Source organism: Numida meleagris, chromosome 6, assembly GCF_002078875.1.
Source record: "Numida meleagris isolate 19003 breed g44 Domestic line chromosome 6, NumMel1.0, whole genome shotgun sequence".
Classification (NCBI taxonomy): Eukaryota; Metazoa; Chordata; class Aves; order Galliformes; family Numididae; genus Numida; species Numida meleagris.
Genome location: NC_034414.1, coordinates 57,087,631 through 57,113,991, shown reverse-complemented (window position 1 = coordinate 57,113,991; position 26,361 = coordinate 57,087,631). Strand labels below are relative to the sequence as shown.

The 26,361-nt window shown below is 43.7% G+C and overlaps 1 long non-coding RNA gene across 1 annotated transcript in view; it reads right to left on the bottom strand.

The window, feature by feature from the left end:
* The window catches only part of LOC110401171, a 122,895-nt gene that overhangs the window by 78,700 nt on the left and 17,834 nt on the right, over positions 1-26,361 (bottom strand). Inside the window, exons 2-4 of the long non-coding RNA XR_002440298.1 lie at positions 15,600-15,790; positions 7,659-7,756; positions 1,555-1,656 (exon numbers count right to left, since the gene is read on the bottom strand). This is a non-coding gene — a long non-coding RNA (uncharacterized LOC110401171). The remainder of the gene's footprint in view (positions 1-1,554; positions 1,657-7,658; positions 7,757-15,599; positions 15,791-26,361) is intronic.

Below are 26,361 nucleotides of genomic sequence, written 5' to 3'. Positions count from 1 at the left end.
GGGGCAGGGCTGGTTCTACAGTCCTTGGCACTTGAGGAAGAAGATGATAATCAAAAACAGATTGTTGTTATTTTACAACTCCTTTTTTTCTCTCAATTCCTCATCTGTAAAAAGAGTGCTCTTAAATCATGAAAGGTTTTCTTTGAAGAGAGAAATTCTCCTTCCAGCTGTGAGCTCTCTTATTCCTCAGTGGATATCGCCAGTGCAATGGATGGTACATAAACACTCCAGAATAGACATGAAACATTCAGAGAGTTTCCCAGAGTGTTTTGCCACCTTAATAGCCCAACTTTCAAATTTCAGCCCCATTCCCACCGCAAACTTCCCAAAGCCAAGCTCTGCAGTTCCAAGGATTTCAAGATGGGCAGGTAGGAGAAGTGTGCAGGTTAGCAAATTGTTTGTAAAAGGTAAAATTACTATTCTCTGGTGGAAAAAAAGAGAAAAAAGAAAACAAAAAGAGGAGAGAGAGGAAAAAAAAATAAGCCAGCACATCTCACAAACCAGTGGCCAAAAAAACTTTACAGCGATGCTTTGTCTTCCTACCAGCTGTAGATCCCAGCCGTTATTTCGGGCTCTGCACTCTAATACTGGGCTTTCCTTTGCATGCCACAGATGTGGAAAGGAGCTAGAAATAATAATTAAAAAAAAACACACAAAAAACACAAAACCAACCCAGAAACATAAAGACTGAAATTAAAGTGGAAGTGCGGCGGGAGCATGGCAGTAGTGGTGTTAATGCTGAAATATTCCCTGGGAGTACGAGCTGGCAAATGTAGTGGACACCCAGATATTTGAAATGCAGCCAAATAATTTGGCACATCTCTAAACTGGCACAAAGCAGTCTTGGTAGAGCTTCCTACTGCTGCTGGCACCTTTACAGCTGTCTTTCTTCATCTTGCTCTGCCCACTGCAACAGCTACTCAACAGGTGTTTCCACAGACACAGTGTGTTTGGCAGCGGTAACCCTTCAATACTATCGCTGGAATACATTTTTCTCCCTCTCAACAGCACCACTCGGGTCCGTTGCCCAGAGGCCGGCATGGCAACGGGCACAGCTGACCAACTGGATTTGGGAAAAGAGGGCTGAACGTTTGGGTGGCCAGATGTACAAGTCGGCAAGGCGGTCAGAGAACATCAACGCTTGGCCCTGGGAAGCTGGAGTGATATTTTGCTGGTTTATCTGGAACCCACCCGCAGCTCATTCAGGGCTTCCCTATTTTTTGTGATCTCGCCCCAGGACTTCTCGAACCATCTCCTTCATTGCAAACAAGTCCTCAACATTTTGGGCTTCCTGGCTGCGATTTTTTCATAAAGACAGAGTATTCGTTCAGATCACGGTGGATTTTCTTTGCCCAACCCTACTCAGCCTTGATGCACTCAGAGAGGAAGACAGATTTTCTCCAGGGTTTGAGCAATCCTGGCAACTGCAATATTTCAAGACACAAAGCACCCAGAGGGGCTCAGAGGTGAGTCGCTTTGGAGTAGAAATCATGTGAACATCAAAACTAGCAACTGTAATTAGTCATCTCCTGTATTCTTCATTTTTGAGCTTACCTCTGCAGCTCCTTGGCCTTGAAGTAGCCTTTTCATGCACACCAAAGAAGTCTTGCTCCATGCGCAGACCATGGTTTGCTGGATGTCATCTTCTTTAGGTTTCTGATGCACGATAAATATGGGAGAAACAATGGTGAATATTTTTCTCACAGGAATCTGTGCGATGTCACAAAATGAGATTTAAAAAATGTCTTTTGCTGATGAACGTACGAATGTGCACAGATATGAAAACATAAGTACAACCATGATGGTTCAGCTCAAAGGTCCATTAGTTGCATTCTCTTCCCCCATTAGCTGAAGAAAGCAAATGGCTGAGGATGAGCTTATGAATAACAGTCATTAAGGTTGGAAAAGATCTCCAAGATGCCCATGTCCAACCTCATCCCATCCCCACCATCCTCACTGCCCATGTCCTTCAGTGCCACACCTCCATGGTTCTGGAACACCTCCAGGGATGGTGACCCCACCACTCCCTGGGCAGCCTGAACCAGACTAGCACGCACATAACACGTTTTCCCAATGAATAAAAAATTTGCAGCTGAGAAACTTTGAAGCAAGAGGAACTTTGTGCTTAATAGACCTCAAAAGTTTTTTTTTTTTTTTCCCCCATGAATTTATCTCTTTGCGTTTAGAACCTATGCAAGCTCGTAGTATCCATCAGATCCTGCAGTAAGGAGTTCCACCACTTAACAGCACTGTGTCTGAAGAACCCCTTCCTTCTGTTTATTTTGAACCTGTCACCTAAGAGTTTAATTGGGGGTCCCCAAGTCTTAGAAGAGAGACGGTAATATGAGCTCCTGTCACCCTGCTTCCACAGCAATCATGATTTTACAGGTATGTCCTCCCTCTGTGCGCTTCTCTTTTCTACAAAGTGATTGACATGGAACTTCAGAAATGCAAGTGTGGAGGTGTCCCAGTGGACCTCTATTCCCTTCCCTCCCCAGGACATCTCACCTCTTGCAAGAGTCACAGTGAGATTCGAACCTATATTTACAGGTCTATCTGCAGAAGTGCACTTCAAGCCGCAGCAAGGACAATTAAAAAGCACGTCACGTGGTCTCTGCCACAGAGTAAAAGAGTTCATTATATTTTTGTCCGGAGCACTGCAAGCACTCACTTTCTGATTAGGACCAGAAGGCCGCAAGGCTGTTAAAGCCCTCTTTCCACTCTCCCCAATGTTGCCATTAATATGTAAAAGCTTAAGCTTGCTAAAGGGATTATTTCCCATCCTATCTGATTGTAAACTGGCATTTCAATGATTACATGTATCTTTTTGTCATTTTCTCGTAAAACATCTTATTCTTGAACAGCATAATTGGCCTCTTACTAATGTTTAATGAATGATTAAATCAGCATAAATGCAACATACAGCTCTACATGGAAAGCATGTTTGCAACCTCCAGAGCCACAGAAATGTATTTTTGCAATATAGGTTTTAAATCCTTATAATTTTCTAATTATGGACTTTCTGGTATATTTCACATTAAATACATGGGAAAGTAAATGTGAATTTTCCTGTATGAGCCCAGAAGTAATTCAGTCACTTATCATTCTTTTTTTTGCAATTTCTAACCTCCGTATTAACAACACCTCTGTGGTTTTCATTTAAGTATATGAAATAATCTCCCCAAATTAAAAGCCAATTAAAATCACATAATTGCAGAGCTCAGGCAGGCAAGTCCTTGTAGAGATGGCCACGCACGGGGCACTTCTTTACACTGACACACCGCATTAACCAGCCCTACAGAACGACTGTGGGTAAGGAGCCCAAGTGAAATGAAGCAAGAATCATCTATCTGAGTGGAGACAGAGGTAGAAAGGTACTTCTTCAAAGGTGCTGAAGGGAGAAACGTGGGAAGATACAAATTCCTTTTGCTGAAGCGCAGTCCTGTGTCATGGCAGATGTAGCCAAGAGAGCTGGGGAAGCATCACTGACCCTCTCCAGGGCCATGGTAGAGAAGCATGCCTTGTTCAGGAAGGATCCTTCCATGTGAGCAAGTACAGGGAAGAGTGGGTAGGGGAGATGGGAATTTCAGTCTTCCAAGAGAAGATGGAAAAACGTTCAGCTTTCCCTGTAGAAATATGGCATGGCAGTAAGCACAGCAAGGCAAGGAAGCCTATTCAGACAGAAAACTGGCATCAGCATGAGGATATATCAAAAGAAGCCAAGTAGTTTCAGGGCTGAAGTTGCAGCTCCCAAGCACCAACGTCCTGAAGCAGCACTCTGACGGACACTGCAGGGCCAAGAAAATGGGGAGGTTTTAAAGGGAAGCTGGATGTGAATATGAAGGGGAATTGGGGATCAGTTTTCCCTTCAAAACTACTATCTGCATCACCGAGAAAAAAAACACAATCTGTCAAAAAGATAGCATAATTCTTGTTTAGCAGATTCGCCAACTTTCTTGGGTTGTACAACTCATCTAATGAGGCTGAAGACACTGAGCTATGCCAGAGCTGAACACTGAGCCCTCCAGCATCCTTCAGGCCCACTCTCATGCTATGCATTCTGTTCTCCTCCAATTCCATTTAGAGAACATCAGATTACAGCCAAGGTTTCTGTGGGGCAGTTGAGTGTCATGAGAGGCAAAGTCCATCAGACGGATGCATCAAAGCCTGAAGCCTTTTTTGAGAGTAACACTGCTACAAAGGTTATTCTCCTGGATGCAGACTGCTGCCTGGCCTTTCAGCAAAGTTCTCTACGAATACCTGCCCACAAATCATTGAACAGGAGTTAACTTATACCAGGAAAGCTTTGCAAATGCTTACGCAGGCAAAAGTGGTGCCAGCACGTTCAAATTAAATGAACAAAGGCAATGAAGAATCACTGCTGTTTATTCCCAAAGCAAGTCAGGCTCAGGAAAAGATGTGAGGATAGTTTAAGGCAGATGTGATGATTCAGTGAAAAACAGGTGTTGGACAATGCAGGCCAGCAAACAGCCTGGAAATTTTCCCGTCTCTCTCTGGACTTCTACCCAAGAAATGAGGTTTTTTATCCAACCAGTCCAGTGCTGTGCTCATACAAGTGGCTTTTTCCTCCTTCTCCCCAACTGCTGCAACTATTCCTCATACATTTTGGTCTATGGCCTGATACTCAGTTGCTCCTGTGCGGAGCCAGGAGTTGGACTCGATGTTCTTACAGGTCCATTCCAACCCAGGTTCATCTATGATTTGTATGGCATCACTCCCTCTTTCTGACCATTACCCAGTCTGTGACCTTGTCCGTGGAGCCCTGTTAAGAGGAACTGTGCTAGACAGCCTGCTGCACCACCCATCTTTTTGCTGCCTCCATCTGCTTCCAAACTGGAGCGTACTCCCAAAGGAGTAAAGAACAAGATACTCGAGAGGCGTGTTTTGATGACAAATGCAAACAAAACAGCTATAAAAATCTCCTTGAGCTACCTCAATGTCCTATGGAAGGAACTTCAGTCTTTCAAAAAAGAGGTGCAAAATTTATTTTCCCCTTTTCTGAGGAGTTTCAGTAATTCTTCAAAAGAGATAGGGCAGCCTTACCAGGAAATAACAGGGTCCAACTGGCACTTCAGCACCTCATCCAGCTACAACTGCACCACAGACTGAGGCTGAGTTTGGCAAACACTTGCCTGCTCTCATCATTTGGTTTGCAAAAATCATGGAGGGATTTTGTTATGGCCACAGACTGGGAAACTTGTAGTTGGCACCAGAATCTGGATTAATTGAATGTTCCTATCAACCAGCAGCTACCAGAACCTACAGCTCCCAGCAAAACCAGACTGAGCCCCTTAATTAACATTATAAGAAAGAGAACGCAGGCTCTGAAACAGATGCAGGTTCACCCATTAGAAAGAGCAAAATGTCCAAGTAGAAAATCTGAGATTACACTAGTTTTGTTGTACAAAACCACAATCCAAGAATAAAAGTGTCACCCAAAACCAGTGGAAATTTCTGTCTGATACTGTCAGGGCAATACCATAGGCTGAAGCTAGTATACCAATTTTCAGCATGAACACAAGTCATTTGGTAAATAATAAAGTAAACCACAGAACCGTATTTCCTCTCTTCAATAAATGTTTGTCACTGCATTCCCAGCCCTCGCAGTTCAGTGCTGAGTGCTGTGGTTGCCTGAAGTCTGCTCTGCAATTGTCTAGGACATGCTGAAATGTCCAAGGAGGATGTTCCTGGGAAAACACAAGGTGGAGAATTAGAGCTGAATATCTGAATAACAAGCTTTCCAGCCTAATTGGTGCAAGATTCTTTACTTGTGTTTTGTACATTCAAATAAGCCAGTCTTGTATTTTAGGAAAATAATGGTGATTAAAAAAGAAACAATCACGCAGTGTCAAACTCCTTCAAGCATATACTGATCTGTCACTAAGGAAATCCTCATGAGACATGTTTGAGGGCTTCACATGAACCATAACAGAATCTACTAAGCTGCTCTGTTTGCACTCTCTGCCACAGTACAGTGGTTTCAGTCAACACAGATACCTGGAGACAACTGACTTCAAACACTGTTTACTAAGCAAACATCCACCACACAGCTCAAAACACAAAGAAAGGGAAGGGGAAAAGATGGGCGAGTCCTCCTGTGAATGTGACTCAGAAGGGATGCACGCCAGCCAAGGACACCAAAGAGTCCAAGAGGGAATTATTGCATTCAGGTTGGATTTTAGGAAACGTTTACTCTCTGAAGGAGTAGTGATGCACTGGCACAGGCTGCCCAGGGAGTGGTGGGGTCACCATCCCTGGAGGTGCTCAAGAGCCGTGGGGATGTGGCACTGAGGGACACGGTCATTGGGCATGGTGGGCTGGGAATCTTGGAGGTCTTTCCCAACCATAGTGATTCTGTGATTCCACTGATATAAATATTTGCCTAATGAAACCAGGCCAAGGATAAAATACCTGGTGTACCAAAATCCAGAACCACAAGCAGACTCTGTCAAGCCAGTGCTTAACCCTTGTGATAACAAAATTCTCCAGATGCTCCCATTTCCACTAGAAAAGTCTTTGCAGTATCTGAATTTCAGCTGCTGAGCATTCACCTGCCCACCCAGGTCCTGAACAGCACTGCTGGGAGTCTTATGTTGGATAGAGAAGAAACAGGGAGGCTTTCCTCAATTCAAAACAAAAGGATGTGCTAGTGGTTAACATTTTCTGTTACATCGCCCTAGCGACCCACACAGAACGTGATGCTCCTTGCGTAAAATTATTCAATATTCAGAGTCAGAGAGAAAATGGCTCCTGCCTACATGTATTATTTTGGCAGCTCAGAAGCAATACTTAGATATTTATGTAGAACAAAACAGTTTTCGCAGCAAAACCAGAGAAAGACTAAACACAGAACATAGCCCAACACAACCTAGCATCCTTCAGTCACTTTCAACAATTAATAAACCCTTGGCAGCCCTGACTCCCAGCTTGGTGCCTTCCTGTTCCACACTTTCTTCCAAGCTGCCTCATGCCTGTGAGGACATTCTTGGTATGCATCCCATACTTTGCCACCATTCCAAATCTCTCCTCCATGCTCTGAAGTCCAAGTTGATTGACAGCTCTCAGACTGTTGGGCCACTGTAGTTGATGTCAACCACGCTAGCCAAACTTGTTTCCACCTCTCTAGGACCCTCTCTGCTCCTGTGCCAAGATTTTCAGCTCCACAGGGCAGGCAGTACCTACACAAAATCTCCCCATGCCAGGTCTCTGATTCTGAGAGCCTGCAATATTATATTTAGGCACAAAGGTGGAGCTCAGCTTGAATTCCTTCCTATTTCCAGTGTTACAGCTTAATAGGACTCCTTTGCTCTTGGCTCATTTTTCAACCTTTTTCCTCATGTGTCTTAACCACAGATGCACTTAAATCACGTGGAATTGTTATGTTCTCTGGCCCTAAGAGCAGAAAGCCATGTCATCAGGCAATTTCTCAGTCTTTAGCCATCATGATTTAGTTTCTGAATAACTCACAGTCCATAGTTATTCACTCACAGCACTTCTGTGAGAGGACACGCTGCTGTTGTCAACATCGTAAAAGCAGATGAAAGACAGAGAGAGGATAAGAGATTACACAGATGTATTTTGACCATTTTTCAAAAGGGTTACACATCTATGTGTATTTGACAGTCTAAGTGACTTACCTGGAGAGATGCGTGGCATGGTAAAGCCCTCCTCTGGAAACCTCAGTTCTTCTATTGCTCTTCTGTTCAAAATAAACAGCAGAGCCTAGACAAAAAGACTGAAAATAGAGTCCAGATTATACTAAATGGGACACTGCAAACAGGACTGTGAAAGGGAAGGGTCTATGGAGAAAAGCAGAGATGAGAATGAACCAGAAGGGGAAATATGGAACATTCAAACTCAGGTGCATTAACAAAAACATTGAAACCTCTCTGAGTTTCCCTACACGATGTTGGCCAAAGGCTGTGAAACTGGAATGCCTTCTGTACCGCCTATTAGGAGAGAAAATGCAACAGAAAGATCAGACGAGGCAATGAGCCATGAAAGAAGAGAGTAACAACAACATATTGTTCTCCACTGGTCTTCAGGAAGACGAGAAACCTGGACAAGATGCCGGCACGTTGATAGGAAGGCTTGGCATGGCCTCTCCTCACCGCCCGGTTGGGGACACTGCTGAGTTGGGGGTGTATGGGAAAACCTTGTGCCTCTCTTTCCTGGGGAGGAATTGTCCCCCTTCCTTCTCAGGGCAGTAGAGGTGGCTGGGCAGAGGCATCACAGATGGGTGAGCAAAACCGCAGCTGGCAATGCAGAGTGTGTTTGGACAATTAAATAGCCCACCAGCAACCACGCTTCTTGGAAGGGATCACCCCGTAAATATTTCACCGAGCGTTGCCTATACCCACTAAATACTGACAAAAGCTTCTTTAACAAAGACTCGGTATGTGGACCTCAAATCTCTTTGATCCCAAACTTCAGTCTTGCTCCCATTATCCCCCAGTAAGACAACCTCAGTGGGATGACATAAGCAGTGCTGCGCCTCCTTCCTGGATTCCTTCCATTCCTTCTGCTTTCTTTCTTTCTTTTTTTTTAATTTTCAATTCTTGAGTTTTTATTTTTTTTTTTTCTGGAGAGTTTTATCTAAGACTCATTTTCTGGGGTTTGTTTTGTTTTAAATCAACAGCAACAGAAAAAAAACCACACACACACACACACAAAACCACCTACCTGTGCCTCCAGCGAAAGGAAAACTTTCCCTGCCAGGATAAAGTGGAGGTGGTAGAAATGAGGATATTCAAACAAAGAAACCAGGAGCGATCACTACCCCATCACTGGAGCACAGAGGGAAAGGGGAGAGAGAAATGGAGCAGCAGCAGTGAGAAATACACATACATATTCAGCCCCTTTGTCAAAAAACCTTGTGCTGCAGCATTTCAATTAACAAAGTAGGATGGTTTACCTGATAAAATGCTCCCTGTGTGAGTGTAATTACATATTTATGCCCCACAGAGATTTTTTAATTTCTCTTCAGTTTGTTTGCCTTGAAAGTATTTGTCACTGGAAACATTCTTGATGTGTAATTTTAAGGCAGGGTTGGCCAAATGTGTGGTTTGTTTTCATTTTAGATTTACTTCACTGAAGAGGGACTGGAAGATAATGCGTATTTTCAGTGCAAAGAAAAGAAAATCAATAAGAAAGGTGATACATCAAAGAGCAGCAGAACAAAAATTATGAAAAAAAAAACCCACTCAAGTGCTGCTTCAGAATTCTCAGTCCTTTTTTCTTGCAATGTGTTCTCAGATGCCCACAATAGCTTGTTGTTCCACCACTTTCATTCTGCCCCCACTCCCCACACGTGCCTCCTGTGCTGCCAGAGAGGCTGCAAATGTCTGCACGGCTCCTTTGGGGTGTTCCCTTCTCATCTGCTGAGCCCCATATCCTGAGCCACCCCAGCCTTGGGCTCTTGGTGCTGGGAGGTGGCTGGGATGCAGCTCCAGAGATGAGTTCCAGATGCGAGCAAGCCTAAGGGCACGAGGGATGGCACTGCAAGTAATGGGCTTCTAACTCTGCTCCCAGCACTCTGCTGGGTCAGGGCCTAGCAGAGCAGAACCACAGAGGTCTCCTTAAGATGCTCTGTGGCTCAGCCAGTGTTTGAGAAGCTGAGCTATGCCGGTTAACCTTGCAGATGAGGGAGAAGTTTGAGTGACGTGGTTAGTGGGCATGGTGGTGATGGGTTGATGGTTGGAGCAGAAGATCTGAGTGGTCTCCTCCAACCTTAATAATTCTGTGATTCTCAGTCTGTGTGGCAACAGGAGGTAGATCTGCAACAGCATTTTTTTTCCCAACAAGAAGGCATGCTGTGCTTGAGCGTAGGGTAAGATATCTCACACTTTATACAGTTCCATGCAACATTTTGCTAATGTTTGCCTAGAATCATAGAATCATTAAGATAGGAAAAGACCACTAAGATCCCCAAGCCCAACCCCAGCCCACCCCCACCATGCCCACTGACCACGTCCCTCAGTGCCACTTCTCCATGGTTCTGGAACACCTGCAGGGACGGTGACCCCACCACTCCCTGGGCAGCCTGTGCCAACGTATTACTGCTCTTTCTGAGAAGAAATGTTTCCTAATATCCAACCTGAACATCCCAAGCAACACTCATATGATCACAAGCACCCTCAGCTAGCTGCACACTTACTACCCATTGCAAGCCCAGTTGTTAGCAGTAGATCACAGAATCATAGGGGTTAGAATGGACTGATGCAGCTCCATCCTGCAGCAGGCCTCTGTGGGGCACCATTGCCATCCACTGCTCTTGAAACCCACACCTTCCAAGCTCCCGTGGGCACGAGGTATGTCTCTTGGGACTGCTGGACATATGAAAGCTTTGATATTCAGCCTGGAGAGACAGAAAAGACACCTGTTCATTGCCTTATATGACCTGAGATCCCTTCTGGCCCCATGTTTCTGTGATTCCTCACCACTGCTTGCTGTCAGGATAGGTTTTTGTGATGCTGGCAGGTGCTTCCCAGCAGCCAGGCTGAGGTCAGACACCAGTCAGCAGTTGACACCTATTACTTCTGGCTTGACTGGCCCAGATTATTTGTTCCTGTTGCAAGCAAAGAGGAACAATGAGAACAACTACCCTCAAAAAAAGCAACCCAAATCAAATAAACAACATAGCTTCTCAAAATGTGTTATCTTTCCTTCCTGGCTCTGAAAGGTATCAGTGCAGGACTCGTTACACCCTCCAGCCTTATGTTCCAGCAAAGTGAAATGTGTCTGAAGTGTCCAGCTCCAACTCAGTTGTATCCTGCTCCTGTGCCTAACATTTCTCTTTGGCTCTCCCATCCTCCTTTTTACCCTTTTGCCACAGAACCGCAGACCACCTATCAGAAGTCTATGCCATTGCTGGGTATATCTGAGTGCATGAAAATCTCCTGAAGGATACTGGATTCTCTGAGCTGTTTGCACACAACTTTGCATGATATCTTGGAAATATCTGCTTTTTTAAGCTATATGGTAATGCACACTGTGCATCTGAGATTAGAATATGGCCCTGAGGAACAACACGCTCTTCTCTCTTTACAGCTGACAAGGCACAGCTTATTTTTATGAGCTCTTCATTTTCAATAGATTCAACACTATTGTTTGGCAACCACCGGTTCAACGCAAATCTCCCAAGATGGCTCCACTTCGAGGGCTGCCATCCCACATTTAGGAGTGCAAGCATTCACTGGGTGATGCTGACCCGGTCTGCGTACCCACCTGGGGACTGAGTATTTCCAAATCAGGTAGGGAGCCCCCAGCCTTCCACCAAACGGCCTCAGAAATCTATGGAATGATGCTCCACAAAGCTGCTCTCAGACACCCTGAGAAATGGAGTTCTGTTCCCACAGCATCTCCTTGCTGCTTCGTAACAGTCCATCACCAACCTCCTGTTCCCATTAACATCCCAGAGCACTCCAGGGACTAGATCCAGCATCCACAGGCCCAAAGGCAAAAGCTTTCTCAGGTGGGCTTTTTGATCATTCCTTTAGGCTCTTCCATTTTCATTACTGAAGAGCTCATTACAAACCTTGTCCCTTCTCTTAAGCTCTAATGTACGTTAAAAAAAATTAAAATCTGAGAAAGGGAAATAAGACATCTGTTCTAGGCTAGCTTTATGGAACGTGAAGAACTAGTCACTCCTGCAGGTCTGGTTTGTACCTCATTACAGCTGGACTAGGTGATCTTAGCAGTCTTTTCCAACCTTAACGATTCTATGATTCTACCTCACCTCAAAAGAAAGTCGATATATCCATCTTCTCTCCTTCTGTAGAACCACTGCCTTCGAACTGCATCACTGACACCTGTGCCCAAGTATCATTTCAAATGAGAACAAACGTGGCAGAGATAAGGCAGAGTCAAGAAACTGCTCCAAATGGGCACATCAGCACCCAGGGGAGCAGCCTGAGAGCCTCAAGATGGTGTGGACTTGGGCTGCCATATTCAATGTGTTTCTATAGGGTCTACCATTCTCCTGGTCTGACCCTGCCCCCACCTCTGCTCTGACACAACAACAGCAGCAACGATCCTGAATTAAGTTCTGCCTGCGGTAGATGTGGCCATTTCATTTTGGCAGCGCAAACGTTGCTAAGTGAAAGCACGTCTTTCTGAACTGCCTTGCTCATGGGAACCATTTAATCATTATAGAGCAATTATAGAGGTCTTTATTCATTTGTTCCTTAAGTCCTCATTCAGGAAAACCTGTTTCAATGGGAACTGTGCCTGAAAGAGACTCATCAAAACCTGACCAGGAAATGGCCAGTAAGAGCAACCTATTTCCAAGAGAGAAAAACTCATGCATTACATCCATAATGGGTAACTTCTTATGAATACACCTATTGAAGTGTGTTATGTTCATTAAACTCCATTTGGAGAAGAAGAGTAACCTTCCAGTTAACACAGTTTCTATGGGCTTGTGAGAGCCAGGCTCTGCTCCTGGGTTTGACATAGACTCCCCCTGTGACCACGGTCACACCATTTGGTAATTTAACCTTGGATTTAGCAAAATTGGTAACAAATCAGGACAGCAGTAAGCTTCAGTTTAACTATATTTGAGGACTGCAGCTCTTGATTTCTCCTCTGCAGAACAGAACAGATCATTTCTCCTGTCTTTTTTTTTTTTTTTTTTTCCCCCTTTTCTTTCTGCTCACATCTTGAGGCAGGGCAAGTCTTTGATTTTGTGCATGCCCAGCGCACTGCACAATGTGTCTTTGATGGGGGCTGTGCTGTAACACAGTTATAATACTAATTGTTATCGATACAAGCAAACAGTGCTGTGCTTTTGTGGCAAATGTCCACTAGGAGCTTGACTGAGACCAGCAACATTTCACTGGGGACTTAAGCCCCATTTGAACTTGTCTCCCAAAGCGAGTGTTTACAAACACGACTTAGTCCCTATTTGAACAGCGCTTTGAAGATGTAAAGTACTAAATTGTGTATCTGCATGTACGAGACAGAGAGAGAATGTGTAATTTCACTCTGCATTCAGGGAACATGAGATTTCCTTTTTTCCCCTCTTTTTTGGAAGGAAGTTTACTGCTGAGACTACTGGAGAAAATGCAAATGCATAGGCTGTTTGTTAAGGCTCCAGGAGAGAATGCACAGGCAGTCAGTACCACATGTCTTTCTAGGAAAATGGGAAATCTTTGTCTTTGAGTGTGTTTGTTTAGCTAAGGAAGGCTTGTGCAGCTTGTGCAGAATGGTTCTGGATGAAATTAAATTCTGGCTGCACTTCTGTATCACTCCTACACCTGCCCAATTCTTTCCATCAGCCCAAGACATCCAGCAGCACTCCTGCAGTGCTCACCAACACCAGAGCCAGGCTGTGGTGCAATCACCATTTTTTGCTTGCTTTCATCCAAGAAAGAGGCCAATAATTGTATTTCTGCACTCAGCAGATTGCCTGTTTTGCAGCAGAACCCACCAGAAAAGCTCCCAGCAGCATGGGCAGGAGGCACAAGGAATTTCAAAGTCAAAGTTTAATAGCAACTACTATTGCCTTTGAGGCAGGTTCAAGACAAATAAAATTATACTGTGCATACATAGGCTGATGTATATTATTTCAGGGGAGGTTTGGGTTGGATATCAGGAACAACTTCTTTACAGAAAGAGTTGTTAAGCACTGGAACAGGCTCCCCAGGGGGGTGGTTGAGTCACCTTCCCTGAATGTGTTTAAAAACCGTTTGGATGTGGTGCTCGGGGACATGATTTAGCGGTGGGTTGTTAGAGTTAGGGCAGTATGGTTAGGTTGTGGTTGGACTTGATGATTTTGAAGGTCTTTTCCAACCTGAGCAATTCTATGATTCTATTCTATGATTCTATGATTTCTGCCTGTGGTTCAAGCTGAACACAGCATAAACCAGGTTTGGTCCAGAAGCTGTGGAGCTACATTAGGGCTTATTGACTTGGACATAGCTCCACTGCTAACGTGTCCACAGCTTCCAAACCACAGCTACTTGTCTTCAGCTAGGTTGGATAGCAATCACACCTAACAGTGCTTCTCTCCACACCTGCCTTCATCTATATGAACTCAACGCCTCACCAAACTGTTGCCGTGCATGATGGTGAAATTAGGTCTTGGAAATGGTAACCCAGGACTCCAATCACAAGCTAAACCCAAGCACAGTGGGGTGTCCTTGAGGAGAGGGAGGCTGCAAGATTTTTGGCCACAGATAGAAGCTTGGAGGAGAAGCAAAGGCTTTTGAAGAGAAGTCTGGACATGGAATATAGAGAAGAAATGTGCTGGAATAGGGCACGGGAAGAGAGGTCTGAAAGATTTGGTAGGGAAAGGAGCTGGCTGCAGAGCAGCACATTCTGCCCAGCAGAAGCTGCACTTTATGAAATTTGGAAGATGTGACTAAATTGGAAGTATTAACAGAAATCTAATGGATGAGACAAAGACATAGCAAGCTAGGAAACAGCAGAAATGAGCAGAGAAAGAGGATGTTTTTAGGCAACACGTCTCTCATGGAAGATAATCAAACTGTAATCAACCAAACTGCTCAGCAAGATGATGCAACTATGAAAAAAATTAATGCAAAATACTTTCTTCAAACCAACCAGTTATTTTGTTGGTTTAAAACCAGTGTTTTCCCTTCAAAATATATGACCATACTTCCATTTTATTCCAGAAAATCGAACTGGAAAACATTAAAAAAAAAAATCCTTCAAACCACAGTGATATGTAATAGCTAGGAGTCAAAGGCTTTTCATTCTATAGAGAGAGATGTTTTTTTCTACTTGTTGAAATACTGAAAATTTGAAAAAAGAAAAACCACCCGAAAAACCCCTATAAACAAAATCCTGCAATTGTAGGATCAAAAGTATTTTTCCCCAATTTTCAATTATCATCACTGACAACCCCCTGCCCCCAAATCTGAATTATCAAAAAGATTTATCAGCGATTTCCTTGGAAGCACAGCCATGAGCAGATATATCATTGTTAGAAGGCTTTTCCTTCCACAATCGAATCATTTGTTATTAATATATTCCCAGTGCTCGTTCCATAAAGACCGCGGAGCACAGAGCCTCAGCAGGTGCAAGGCAAGGCGGCTGCCCTTGCTTTATGGTACCACGATGATTTCAATAAAGCTGAAAGCCAGCCAACTCATTCATACGTTAACCTTCTGATGGTGGGATGCAAGGATCAGCAGGTTCCCCTGCTGCTCCCCCACAACACGAGCATCACAGCAGCAGGACGAGAAGGCTGAGACATGGTGTTGCATCTCCAGCATAGGATGGGTGGAAGGGGCAGGTTGCTGTAGGCTTGGCTCTCCCAAAACATGGTATTTTGCAGGTGAGCAGGGATTTTCTTGCTTTATTTTTCCTTCTGCACCTGTAGCAGTTTGTATTAAGCATTCACTTCTAGGAAACATCCCGATGTTCCAATCTGTACAAAATATTTGCTAAGCATCTTATACAAACAAACTTTTGTTTCACCAACACAAGTAAGCCCATTTGGAACCAACACCACACTGTGCCACAGCTCACACAGTGCCAGAAGTGAACTCTAATTCAGAATTACAATATAAAGAGAGAATAGGAGAAGCCATAAGATTTCAAAAGAAACTTACTTAGACAGTCAGCATGAGATTCCAGAGATGTGTTTCACGTCCCTGTAGGTCAATGACTACGTACTCACTCCTCCTTCCACCCTGGTCCCTGTATAGAGCTCTGCTGCCTCTGTGGCACATGCAGAAGACGTCATTCACCCTGCAGCTTTTTACTTCTTTTCAACCAAAGATCTTCTCCTCTCCAATCATCTCTAAAGGGAATATACACAGAAACACTTAATACACGTCTATAGGGCCCAAAAAAGATGCGTTGTACTTTTTCTTATCTTAAGAGGTCAATACTGTGCTTCCATTTGAGTTTTACTGCTCATGCACACATTCAGCACTGGGAAGAATTAAAAAAAAAAATCAAAAAGAAAAGCTATCATCTTCAGTAGTGTGATACGTTATCTCACTGCTGATATTTTTTTCCCCTATCTGAATTTAAAATGAGTCAGATCTGGATGCAGGAATACCGCTTGCTGCTTTCTGTGCACACGTGGAACATCGCATGGGTTTCCATACAGGTTTTGTGTACGTGCACGCATTATGAATAGATTAATAATGACTTTTTTGTTGATTGTGAAGTTTTAGTAGATAAAAAGGATAAACGCAGCGCTCTCGTACACAGCAGTTCACTAGGATTTAAATAAATGCATAGCTAAGAACCTACTCAATTAACTCATTTTAAGAAAATAAATTCTTACAAACAGCGCACAGAATTAAGATACATTCAGGCATGTTTCTTGGAGACCAAAGTGGCAGACAGATGCCAAAAGGAACCAACAAGCATTTCCAGTGAGTTACCAACCTAACCTAATCTGTTTAGCTGTGTTTGTAAATTCACAAGGCACCCAACCGCTTATCCAAACACTGCACTTCCATGGATCAGGTCCTAAATTACGATGTGTGTGGCATATTACTTCAAGCACCAGATTTTGTTAAAGATCAGTCCCTCTCCTTATAAACATCTCCTCCCGCAGAGACAGAAGCTTCTGCTCACAGGCACCGCATCCTCGCTAATCCCAGTGGAACCTCCATTTAGTATGAGCAGCCTTTGTAGTAATTTTATTTTCCACGTGAAAGCAAAAGAAATCAGTAAACCTCCCAAAAACAGTTTCTTATTTTATCCTTTAGCAAACAGACTTACTCCAGCTAGATACGCCACAGAAATAAATGGATATTCAGAGTTACCAGTATGACATACTGACACGCATCCTTGGAAGTACCTTTGTGGCACGGAAGCGGGTTCATTTCTGACACGAGCCAAACAAGAGCAATACGTGGGTGAAACACATTCACAGGATCCTTGCAAACAAGCACAGGCTCAGAGAACAATGTAATTTCTCAAACCTCACCTTGCTTCCAAGCTCCATTCCTCTTCGGGTACATAGCCTTCCACACAGAGACACAGAGTCATGAAGATTGAAAAAGACCACCAGGATCCTCAAGCCCAACCCCAGCCCACCCCCACCATGCCCACTGACCATGCCCTTCAGTGCCACATCTCCACAGTTCTCAAACACCTCCAGGGACGGTGACCCCACCACCACTCCTCTGAGCAGCCTGTGCCAACCCATCACTGCTCTTTCTGAGAAGAATATTTTCCTAATATCCAACCTGAGAGGAGAGGTCCAAACCGAATGGACCTGATAGCTCGTGCTTTACCACAAAATACGTCGTTTTCAGAAACAGCATCACACTATACAAAATTGCTCAGAACGTGGGAGCACCCACTCATCTCACAAGAAAACCAGCGGCTTTTTCCGCTGAGCAAAACCATAGCATGGCAGGCAGAGTCACAGAAATAGCTCTTGCTCACATAAAGCTGCAGTCATGGCTTTTTTCTGGGATAATATTTCAGTCTGTGACATATGCAGCAGGTCAAGTTTTCCCAGGTAGCTGGCAAATGCTAATGATACATTCTCAGTAGTACTTCACAGCTAATTCATCATTTTTCTAAGATGGACCTAATGAGAAAGCACGATTCGATGCAATATCCCACACAATCAACATCAGCCCAATGAAACCGCATTATTAATTCTCTTTTTGTTCTACCCCCTGACTACTCAATCACTCCCAAACTACCACATAAGAGAGGCAATCCCAGTAGGGTATTTGCAGTCCAACATAAAGTGCCATAAATATTTTTGGAGCACTTTGGTCACTTTGGAGGGACTTGAGAGAGATTAGACTCTTTACTGCTTGAGCCCCGCAGGAACTGCTTGATACGATACAGGCTTCAGAAGGGGGCTGATGTCTTGGTGTGCAGGGCTGAATATCTATTTTTCCATCTGATTAATATAAGGAACCCATGCCTACTTCATCCATCCACTGAGTCTTTCCCTCCAGTTCAGTTAGTGATAACCACAAAAATGCTAAACAGAACAAACAAGGATTTACCCTAAAGTAATCTGCAGGTGCCACATCAGCCAATCTTCCCTTCAGATACGCATACAGAAAAGATAACGCAATATTTAGCAATCCATTTTTCTATTCTGTTTCATTACCACCTCAATGGAACATACACACACATATATATATGGAATGGAGTAGGGGTAGGAGGAGGGAAGATACAGGAAAATGGAATGTTTAAGTCCCTATAGTCAGGCTTATTGCAACACAATCAAAGAGGAAAGTAAACCCAAGAATGTGCAGAAATTCTGAGCTGAGATCAAAACCAGAACTTGTTTTCCTTCCCCAAAACATCGTTTGACTTTAGGGCATTGTAGTCTTCCACCTTCTGTATGCCCTTAAAAAAAAAAAAAAACAACCGAACTATGTAATGGGAACAGGAGCCAGTAATAAAGCCCAGAAACTCTGTTTGTCCTGGTAAGAAATTGTCATCTCACTACTTAAGCACAGCCTGGTTCTGTCGATAAATATAAACAGCATTTTGATAAAGATAAATCATAAAGCGGTTCTTTGGTCTTCTAAAGAGAGCGGGTATTGTGGACAGCTGTTTGGCTGCCGGAGCTACATTTAATGAGATTTATGCGCAAAATTGTTTGCACGTTTGAGCGATATATTTCACAATGGCACCGAAAACAATTGGGTGTTGTGGGATAAGTACCTTTTACAGTATATCAAGGTCAAACCTTTTACTTGATGTACTTAACTAACCATGTAAAATATTACATCAGCAAGCCTATGAGGCACTTAGAGATATATTCATATTTGCATAATGTCCTCTGTAAGTTAGTCTGCGGTCCTTAAGGGTGTTTAGAATAACTGCATGCAAGAATATACTTAATCCAATCTCATTTTAGCTTTTGCTCTTTTAAGATTTCAAAATTAATAAATCCTCCTGATACTCCAAATTACCATGAGCTTTTATAAGCATAACTTTGTAACTTTAACCCATTTATGAACATACCCTACAGGCATATGTACTAATGAATAAGAAATAACATTAGAAGTTTAAAGATGGTCTCTTTATGAAGTAATGTAAGAAAATCCTGTTAGCTGGATCAAGTACAAAAGTGTGATTTCTTAAAAATAGAAAATCCTTCACAAAATTACTTGTAATTACAATAACCAAAGGATAAAAAGTAAGAATAGTTTAAGTATTGTGCATTATTTAACTTGGTACATGAAATATGTTTTATGTATATGTATGAAGCATGCAAATAGAAATCTGATCTAAAGTGTGCTTCCATGGCTACAGGACTTTAATTTATTTATTTCTCCATTGTTCTTGATTGCTGTCAAGAATACTGACAGATAAAGGATCTCAAATTACCTTAAACACTTGGTGCTTCTTCAAATGAATTAAGCTCTTCTCTCGTTTGCCTGGAAGACACTGGGGAGAGAGGGGGAAATCTTCCTGGTCAAAGGCTCTCCCAGCATCCCGCAGGCTCCTCGGGACCCACAAGCTAAATTGGTGCTTTGGAGAATTAAAACGATGAGAAAAGCTCATTGCAATAAATGGGTTAGTAATGAAACGCCTTGGTCTGCTCAGCACTGGGTTAGAGCAGCAACCACCATCTACCCAACGCCAAGGGTCTTCAGAAGCAGTTGGGTGAAACATCCCAGTGGCCAAACCCTACAGGAGGAGGAGAAGGGAAGGAGGCCGAGTCCTGGACACTGAGGCCTATGGCTCACAGAAGGGAGTGGGCGGTTGGGAAAGAAACGTGGAAACCACACAGAAGAGAGCAATTAAGGTCCATTTTGCCCACTCCCTACTTTTACGTGCAGAAAGAACAAAAAGAGCACCTCCTGCATTTTTTTCCCCTCTCCTTGCTTCAAATTGAACATTAAATGTACCCAAAATATAGGGACCTCCCCTTTTCCAGTTATTATGATAATCCATTTTGTTCTGTCCCCAGATCAGCCTTAATCACTATTCTCCTTGCACAAAATAACTAAAAAAGGGATTTTATCTGGTACGAGCAGTCGGTGTGTATCATCAGAGCTGCTTTAGATCAATGGTGCTATGATACTAAGAAAAGCTGAACAGCTGGCCCTGAGACCTTAGTGTTCCCAATAGATTAACTCTGTTGATTTCCTAAGAGTGGCATTTCAGCATATCGAGAATGTATTGCTTTCAGAAGGAGGACAGGTGCAAGTCCCAGACGTCAAAGGAGTCACCCTTTTATTGTAAGGAAGCTGAAGTGTATTGACAGGTCTTACAACGAGAGCCATTTCATTCATCACATGTTGACTTTGGCAAGTTTTTGCCCTGCTCAGTGGAGCAAGAATAAAATAAATTTAAAGCAATGACAAGCAAGGTTTTGCCAGGTGGGTGTGCTATAGAGATGCTCTGCCATGCTTCCACTGGATGTCACTCTGACATTGAGCCGAACCCTAGACTTTCTGCAGACCAAAGTGGCTTTGTTCAGGGAATAATGCAAGAGAAAAGCTAAGTGACTTCTTATTAAAGCAGCTTCAGATATCCAATAACTCTTTGAGAAGTGGGATCGTCCTTTGTAGCAGGGATTGATGGGGCAAGACAGCACATAAAGAACAATTCTCTGGCCTTAGCAAGACAAGGCTGGAAGCGGATAGATCTGCTCTCTGTAAAAAAATATGTAGATGTAATGCCTAGGGGGAGAAACTGAAGCTAAAGGACAGTAGTGCACATGAGCGTATGAGTCTTGATCTTATTTAGACTGGAAATTAGAGGAAGATTTCAGCCTGTAAGATCAGAGGGGCTATGGAGCTGCCTGGTGGAGTGGACTGGCAGGGCAGCTCTCCCTCCCAACCAAGCAAACAAACCCCAGCAAGGGCTAAAGCAGACCACAATCTGTGTATGAATGGCACTGTAGCGTGTCGCAGCATGGGCTGGGAGGTGACCTAATGCAGTGACCCAGGAGCTCTCCTCTTGCTTAGTTATCTGCAGCATCTTGGCTACCTCTATGGTGTATCAAGGCAAAGGGTTTCACATGGAGCCCAGATGCAGCTAGAGTGCGGTTCTGGTATTTCTGCCTCGTGGCATTCTCCTGTTCTCCCTACCCTTGCTCTGTCACATTCACAAAAGGGGATAGCCAAACAGCCAACCTGAACTCTGTAGGAAATCAGTGGGAATGGTATGTATCTCAAGTCATAAATATTTGGTTTAGACATGGGACAGAATGGGAAGCATCACATAGTGAAACATCTGCTGCAGATGTTACCTGCAGTATCCCAGAAAATTCTTTAATAGAGACACATTTGATTTTCCTTTGAAACCAGAAAGTGCATCACATCATCTCCAGCTCTGAGCGCTGACGCTTTGTTACCGAGCATCTACATAAAGTCTGCACGGATGCAGATGCCTGGCAGCGGGTGTAGCTGCAGCTCAGCAGCTGCGACACCTCTTACCTGCACTGCTAGCTGAACATTGAAAGCACACAAGAAGCAGAGATGAGTGCTGCCAGCTGGCACCTGTACCTGGCGGCCCTTAGCCACCGCGTGGAGCAGGCAGCAGGTGACACGTAAAGGCCACCCAGGCAGAGGAAAGCTTCAGCCTGCTCTGAAAGCATCTGTCACAGCAAGCTGTGCGCTGCCCAGCCTTCAGGGCAGGTCACAGGCCTGCAAAGACGCTGCTCGCTGCAGAACAAAGCCACACAGCCAGCGACGGAGCTCAGCGATGCTCTGCCACCACATTCTAAAGAGTTAGCAAAGAGAATGACCGCCTTCTACAAAAAGGATTTTTATATGATAGATGAGGACAACTTGCAGGATTAATTTCAGATCCACTCCCCTGGGAAGCCCCAGAGGTGATGGTTCAGGTCCTCTCCACACATACTAGCTCTTCTTCCCCCCATTTATCCTGCACAAATGATGAGGTGATCCCTACCGTGTCTTACTCCAGTTCTCCAACTTCCCAGGCAGCCAGCAAAACTGTTAACCTAGCAACACAGAGAATCCCCTCTATCGAGCATTTATCCCATCTCACTTAAGCAACAGTTAGAAGCATAGTCACTTCTACCATCTCCCTGTTGGTGTAGTCTATATTATCACCACCAGAAGTCTTCTCCAACCCTTCAGAACCAGCCTCCAGCAGAATATGACACCTGAGGAAATGGCAAGAAATGGGTCAGAGGTTGGATAAGCCTAAGTAGCTCTCGTTGATCAAAGGTAATAACTCGGGTAGCTTATATTTCCCTATCAATAATATCAGTGCAAGGGAATCATCTAAAGGAACACTGATAGTCTCCTAATTACCAAGAAAACACAATCAGATGAACTCCTCTTACTCTTGTTTACAATCATGGATTCTCATCCAAGCATCAGGTAGGTTTCGCAAATGTTGGCCAAGGTCAGGCATCTTCTGACTATTGCAATATCAGAGAAAGACCAAACTGCACCACAGCAGGCCTTCCTGCTCTTGCATGGATGGTTGTACCTGGACGCTTACAAAGCCAAAAAAACACACCTTTCAAAACATAGCATTGATACTTTGAGTTCAGCCTGCATACTTGTAGAAGTCCTAATAGAAAGTATGAACGATATAGGAACAGCTGGGCAACCTGATCTAGCACTTGATCTAGTGGCTGTCAACCCTACCTGTGGGAGGGGGGTTGGAACTTGATGATCCTTGAGGTCCCTTCCAGCCCAAGCCATTCCAAGATTCTGTGAACAGCTACATATAGTGAGCATAGTGAAACCCAAATTATAGCAATAGATTGTAGATGCTGAGAATGACTGAGGAAAGGCCAACTAAGCATCCCTGGGAAGGCCATGTTGCACAGGCATTTATCCTTGCAGACAACCAGAAGAAATAAAATTGAAAATTTTTACATCAAATTCAGAGGTCTACAAATATAAACTACCAGCGTGTCCGTGGCAGAGGGAAACAGAGGGCAAGCTTTAACAGCAAGCAAAAATGTCTAATGTCTGCAAACCAGGAATAAAAATATCTCGTGATGGAAAGATTATTCTCTATAGCCAACAACGTGAATTACTGTCCACAGAACACACCTATTTGTGAGAGCATCATTTCATGTAAACATTCAACAGCATCAAATACACAGAGAAAAGTTGTCACTGAACCGTAGCCATATGACAAGTCTGAAGTGACTTTACCACCGCATTACTGAAATTATCGAGGAAAGAAGAGTCTGACGTTCCTAAATTTCTTAAAGGATGAATAATTTAATTTAATTCCCACACTGAATAACAGATTTACTTGTAAACGCTCAGACTTCCACTCTGAGCGCCATGGCTTTGAGGAAGAGACACTGTACTTTCTTTTGTATCCAACAGTAAATCTGAGACAACCCTTCAACTGTAAACCTCAATTCCCCTCATTTATTGGGCCATCACTGATGACTCCATAACAGCAGAAGGCAGAGATTTGAGAGACTTGCACAGGGTTTAGATACACAAGTCCCATTAGGCGCATGGGAACCGGTCCTGTAAATCTTTCAGGCAGCTCTAAAAAACCTCAGTCTGAATTATTTCTCTCAATTTTATAGATATTAGCATATTTTAGAGAAATGAGACCAAGCCCTGGAAAACAGTGGCATAGAGAGGAGGCTGCAATGTCAGAGGTACTGCTGTTAGCAAGGTAGACGTAAAGAATTAGCACCGCATGGCAGCAAAGCTTGATAAAAGGCACAAAGAAGTGCCATCACGTTTGTCCTGCACATGGGGTTGTCACACACAGAGTCATAAAAACATTCAGGTTGGAAAAGACCACTGAGATCCTCAAGTCCAACCCTAGCCCACCTGGGACACCATGTCCCTCAGTGCCAAAACTCCACGGTTCTCAAACACCTCCAAGGATGGTGACCCCACCACTCCCTGGGCAGCTGTGCCAGCGCATCACCACTCTTTTGGAAAATATATTTTTCCAAATACCCAACCTGAACCTGCCCTGGTACAACTTAAAGCCATGACCTCCTGCCCTGTTGAAAGCCGCAGTGCCATGTATTGCAAGGAAAGTCAGCTACATACAGTGGCTGGCCACAGATGAACATCCTTCTGAAGGACTGCAAGTTCCTGAGCGCAACAAGATAGGTTTGAAAAGCTGAAGAAAGGAAAGCAATCCATCCCATTTCAATTAACTGGAAAGGCTGAATGGAAGCATTTACTCCAAAACAGCACTATCAGCTTCAAGTCTGATTCTCCTTTAGGGGATGGGAAGTTTGATAAAAGCACAGCACCTGGTGCTGATTATGATAAATGCTCATTGAAGATGAATTTCAGTGGTGATAAGGAGCTGCGTGACCTTGTGGAGACCCAGTGCTCAGAGGCAGCACAGCACCTTCCTACAGGAGCCCGTCCTTCTGCAGGGCGAGCAAATAAAGAAACCAGCTCAGCTCTGACACAAAACATCTTTTAACTCAATTACTGTTTACAAACAGAGCCGCGCTCCTGACTGGGGAAGCGGAGCCCAGATACTGTCAAACTGGATAATGAAATGGAGAAGGAAAAAAGGGGAAAAATAAAGCCTTTGCCCCAGAATCCCTCCTACTCTTAGTCCAGGTCATTCAGAGGAACGCATCCAGTCCCACCAGGAGATGCAGCGAGGATTGGCCTCCTGAGAGGAGCAGGCAACATGAAAGCCTGGAATGTACTCTGCTCTGCACCCATCGCGGCGAGGCATTTGAATATTGGATTTAATGTTGTGCTTCCACAGATATAAAATTAGGCCGACAGAAGTCTGGATTCAGGCCCTTGCTCCATACTGCTAACTTGCAGAGAGCTGGTAGCCAAGAGCATTTGGAACGGTTGTCTCTCTCCAGATGCTGCCATTCATTTCTGTGGGAACAAGACCACTTACATCTAATTACAGTTTCTGCTCAAATTAACAGGACAGAAATGACAGCAAAAAAAAAACTTCTCTGGACTAACTGGGAGACCTTCCGTCGGCACAGCTTATGAAATGGTTGACTTTCAAACACACCGACTTAAATAATTTAAAGTTCACGTTTCAACTGCACGGTTTGTCTCATCAGCATATTAAAGCACCAGCAAAAGGGGGAGAAAAGGGACAGTCTCAATAAGAAGAGCTCTCATTTGTGAAATATTCTTGAACAACCATGCAGTCAACTACAGAACTCATCATCGTGGCATAAAACATTTATCAAAAGAAACGCCAACTGCACATTGTATCATGTGACGTAGACTACAAGTTGTACAAATACATGTTTTCACCAGGTATTGATCATGAACTGCAACATATGTAGGCAGCCTTCACTTGCATATACAGCTGCAGCTTGCTTACTTGTAGAAACTGGGTCTAATTCCACTGAAGAGTAAGGAAGAGTTACATGGTCTGCAGCTTTCAGGTGAGAATCCAGCCACCCATGTACTCCATCCCTCCTTGTATTGCACTTATCACCTGGATCACATCAGCAGTCTTATTAAACGTGGAAAAATTCTGTCCTTCCATGTTCTTGGAAATTTGTTCTTGCTTTCAGCTGGAGTATGTTTCCATTAAAGGTGTTGACTGATATTGCTTAGACTGGTCCAGTCACAAAAAGGATGAAAAAGAGGAAAGTGCAAAGCTATGAAATACCTTCCCTCTGTTGTAATACGGTGGCTATACATACATACAGTGGCTATACATACATACAGCAGCTGTAGTCCCATAAGGGGACCCCATGTCCTGATGGTGAACCAACAGCATCCTTTTCAGGTTTGTTCCCAGCTGAAGAGAAAATCTGCCCATGAAAATCATTCTATGCTACTACTCGTTACTGATTTATTATTCTGTTCCATCCTTGGATGGTTGTTTCTTTAAGGCTTTCATCAATGCATGGTAGTTAAAATCATTCACAGTATTCCAAAAGAAGGGGTTATGTCAACATAGTTAATAGCTTAATAGATTCAATGGATATTTCTGTTCCTTTTTTTTTTTTTTAACAAAAGTTCACTGGCAAATGGGTTCTTTTGCAGTTCCATAGTAGCACTGCTGCTGTATTTGGATACAACGTGGATGCGTAGGCACAGCCCTGGTCTAAATATGAAAGGGGAGACAGAGCAACACACAAGTACCATGCAGTGCCGAGACGCACACTGTCCTACTTACTGTTTGATCACTTCTAAGCTCTGAGTGAATCTACACCTGATACATGCAGATATATAGAGGCAAACACTTGCCAGCTCAGAATGAGTAAATTACAAACTTGAAAAAAAAAAAAATGAATGGACAAATAACCGCTGCTAGATATGGGCCTTCCAACTGATGCTATAGGTAAGCAAGGGCCAAATACAATCAGTGACTTAATGCTCTACAGGATACTGGTAACCCATGACCTGCAGCACTGTCAAAATTAAAATGAATTTGTAGCTGGCTTCCAACACACCAGTTCTTAGATTTTGAAAGCCATTTCTCCTCCAGATTTCACAA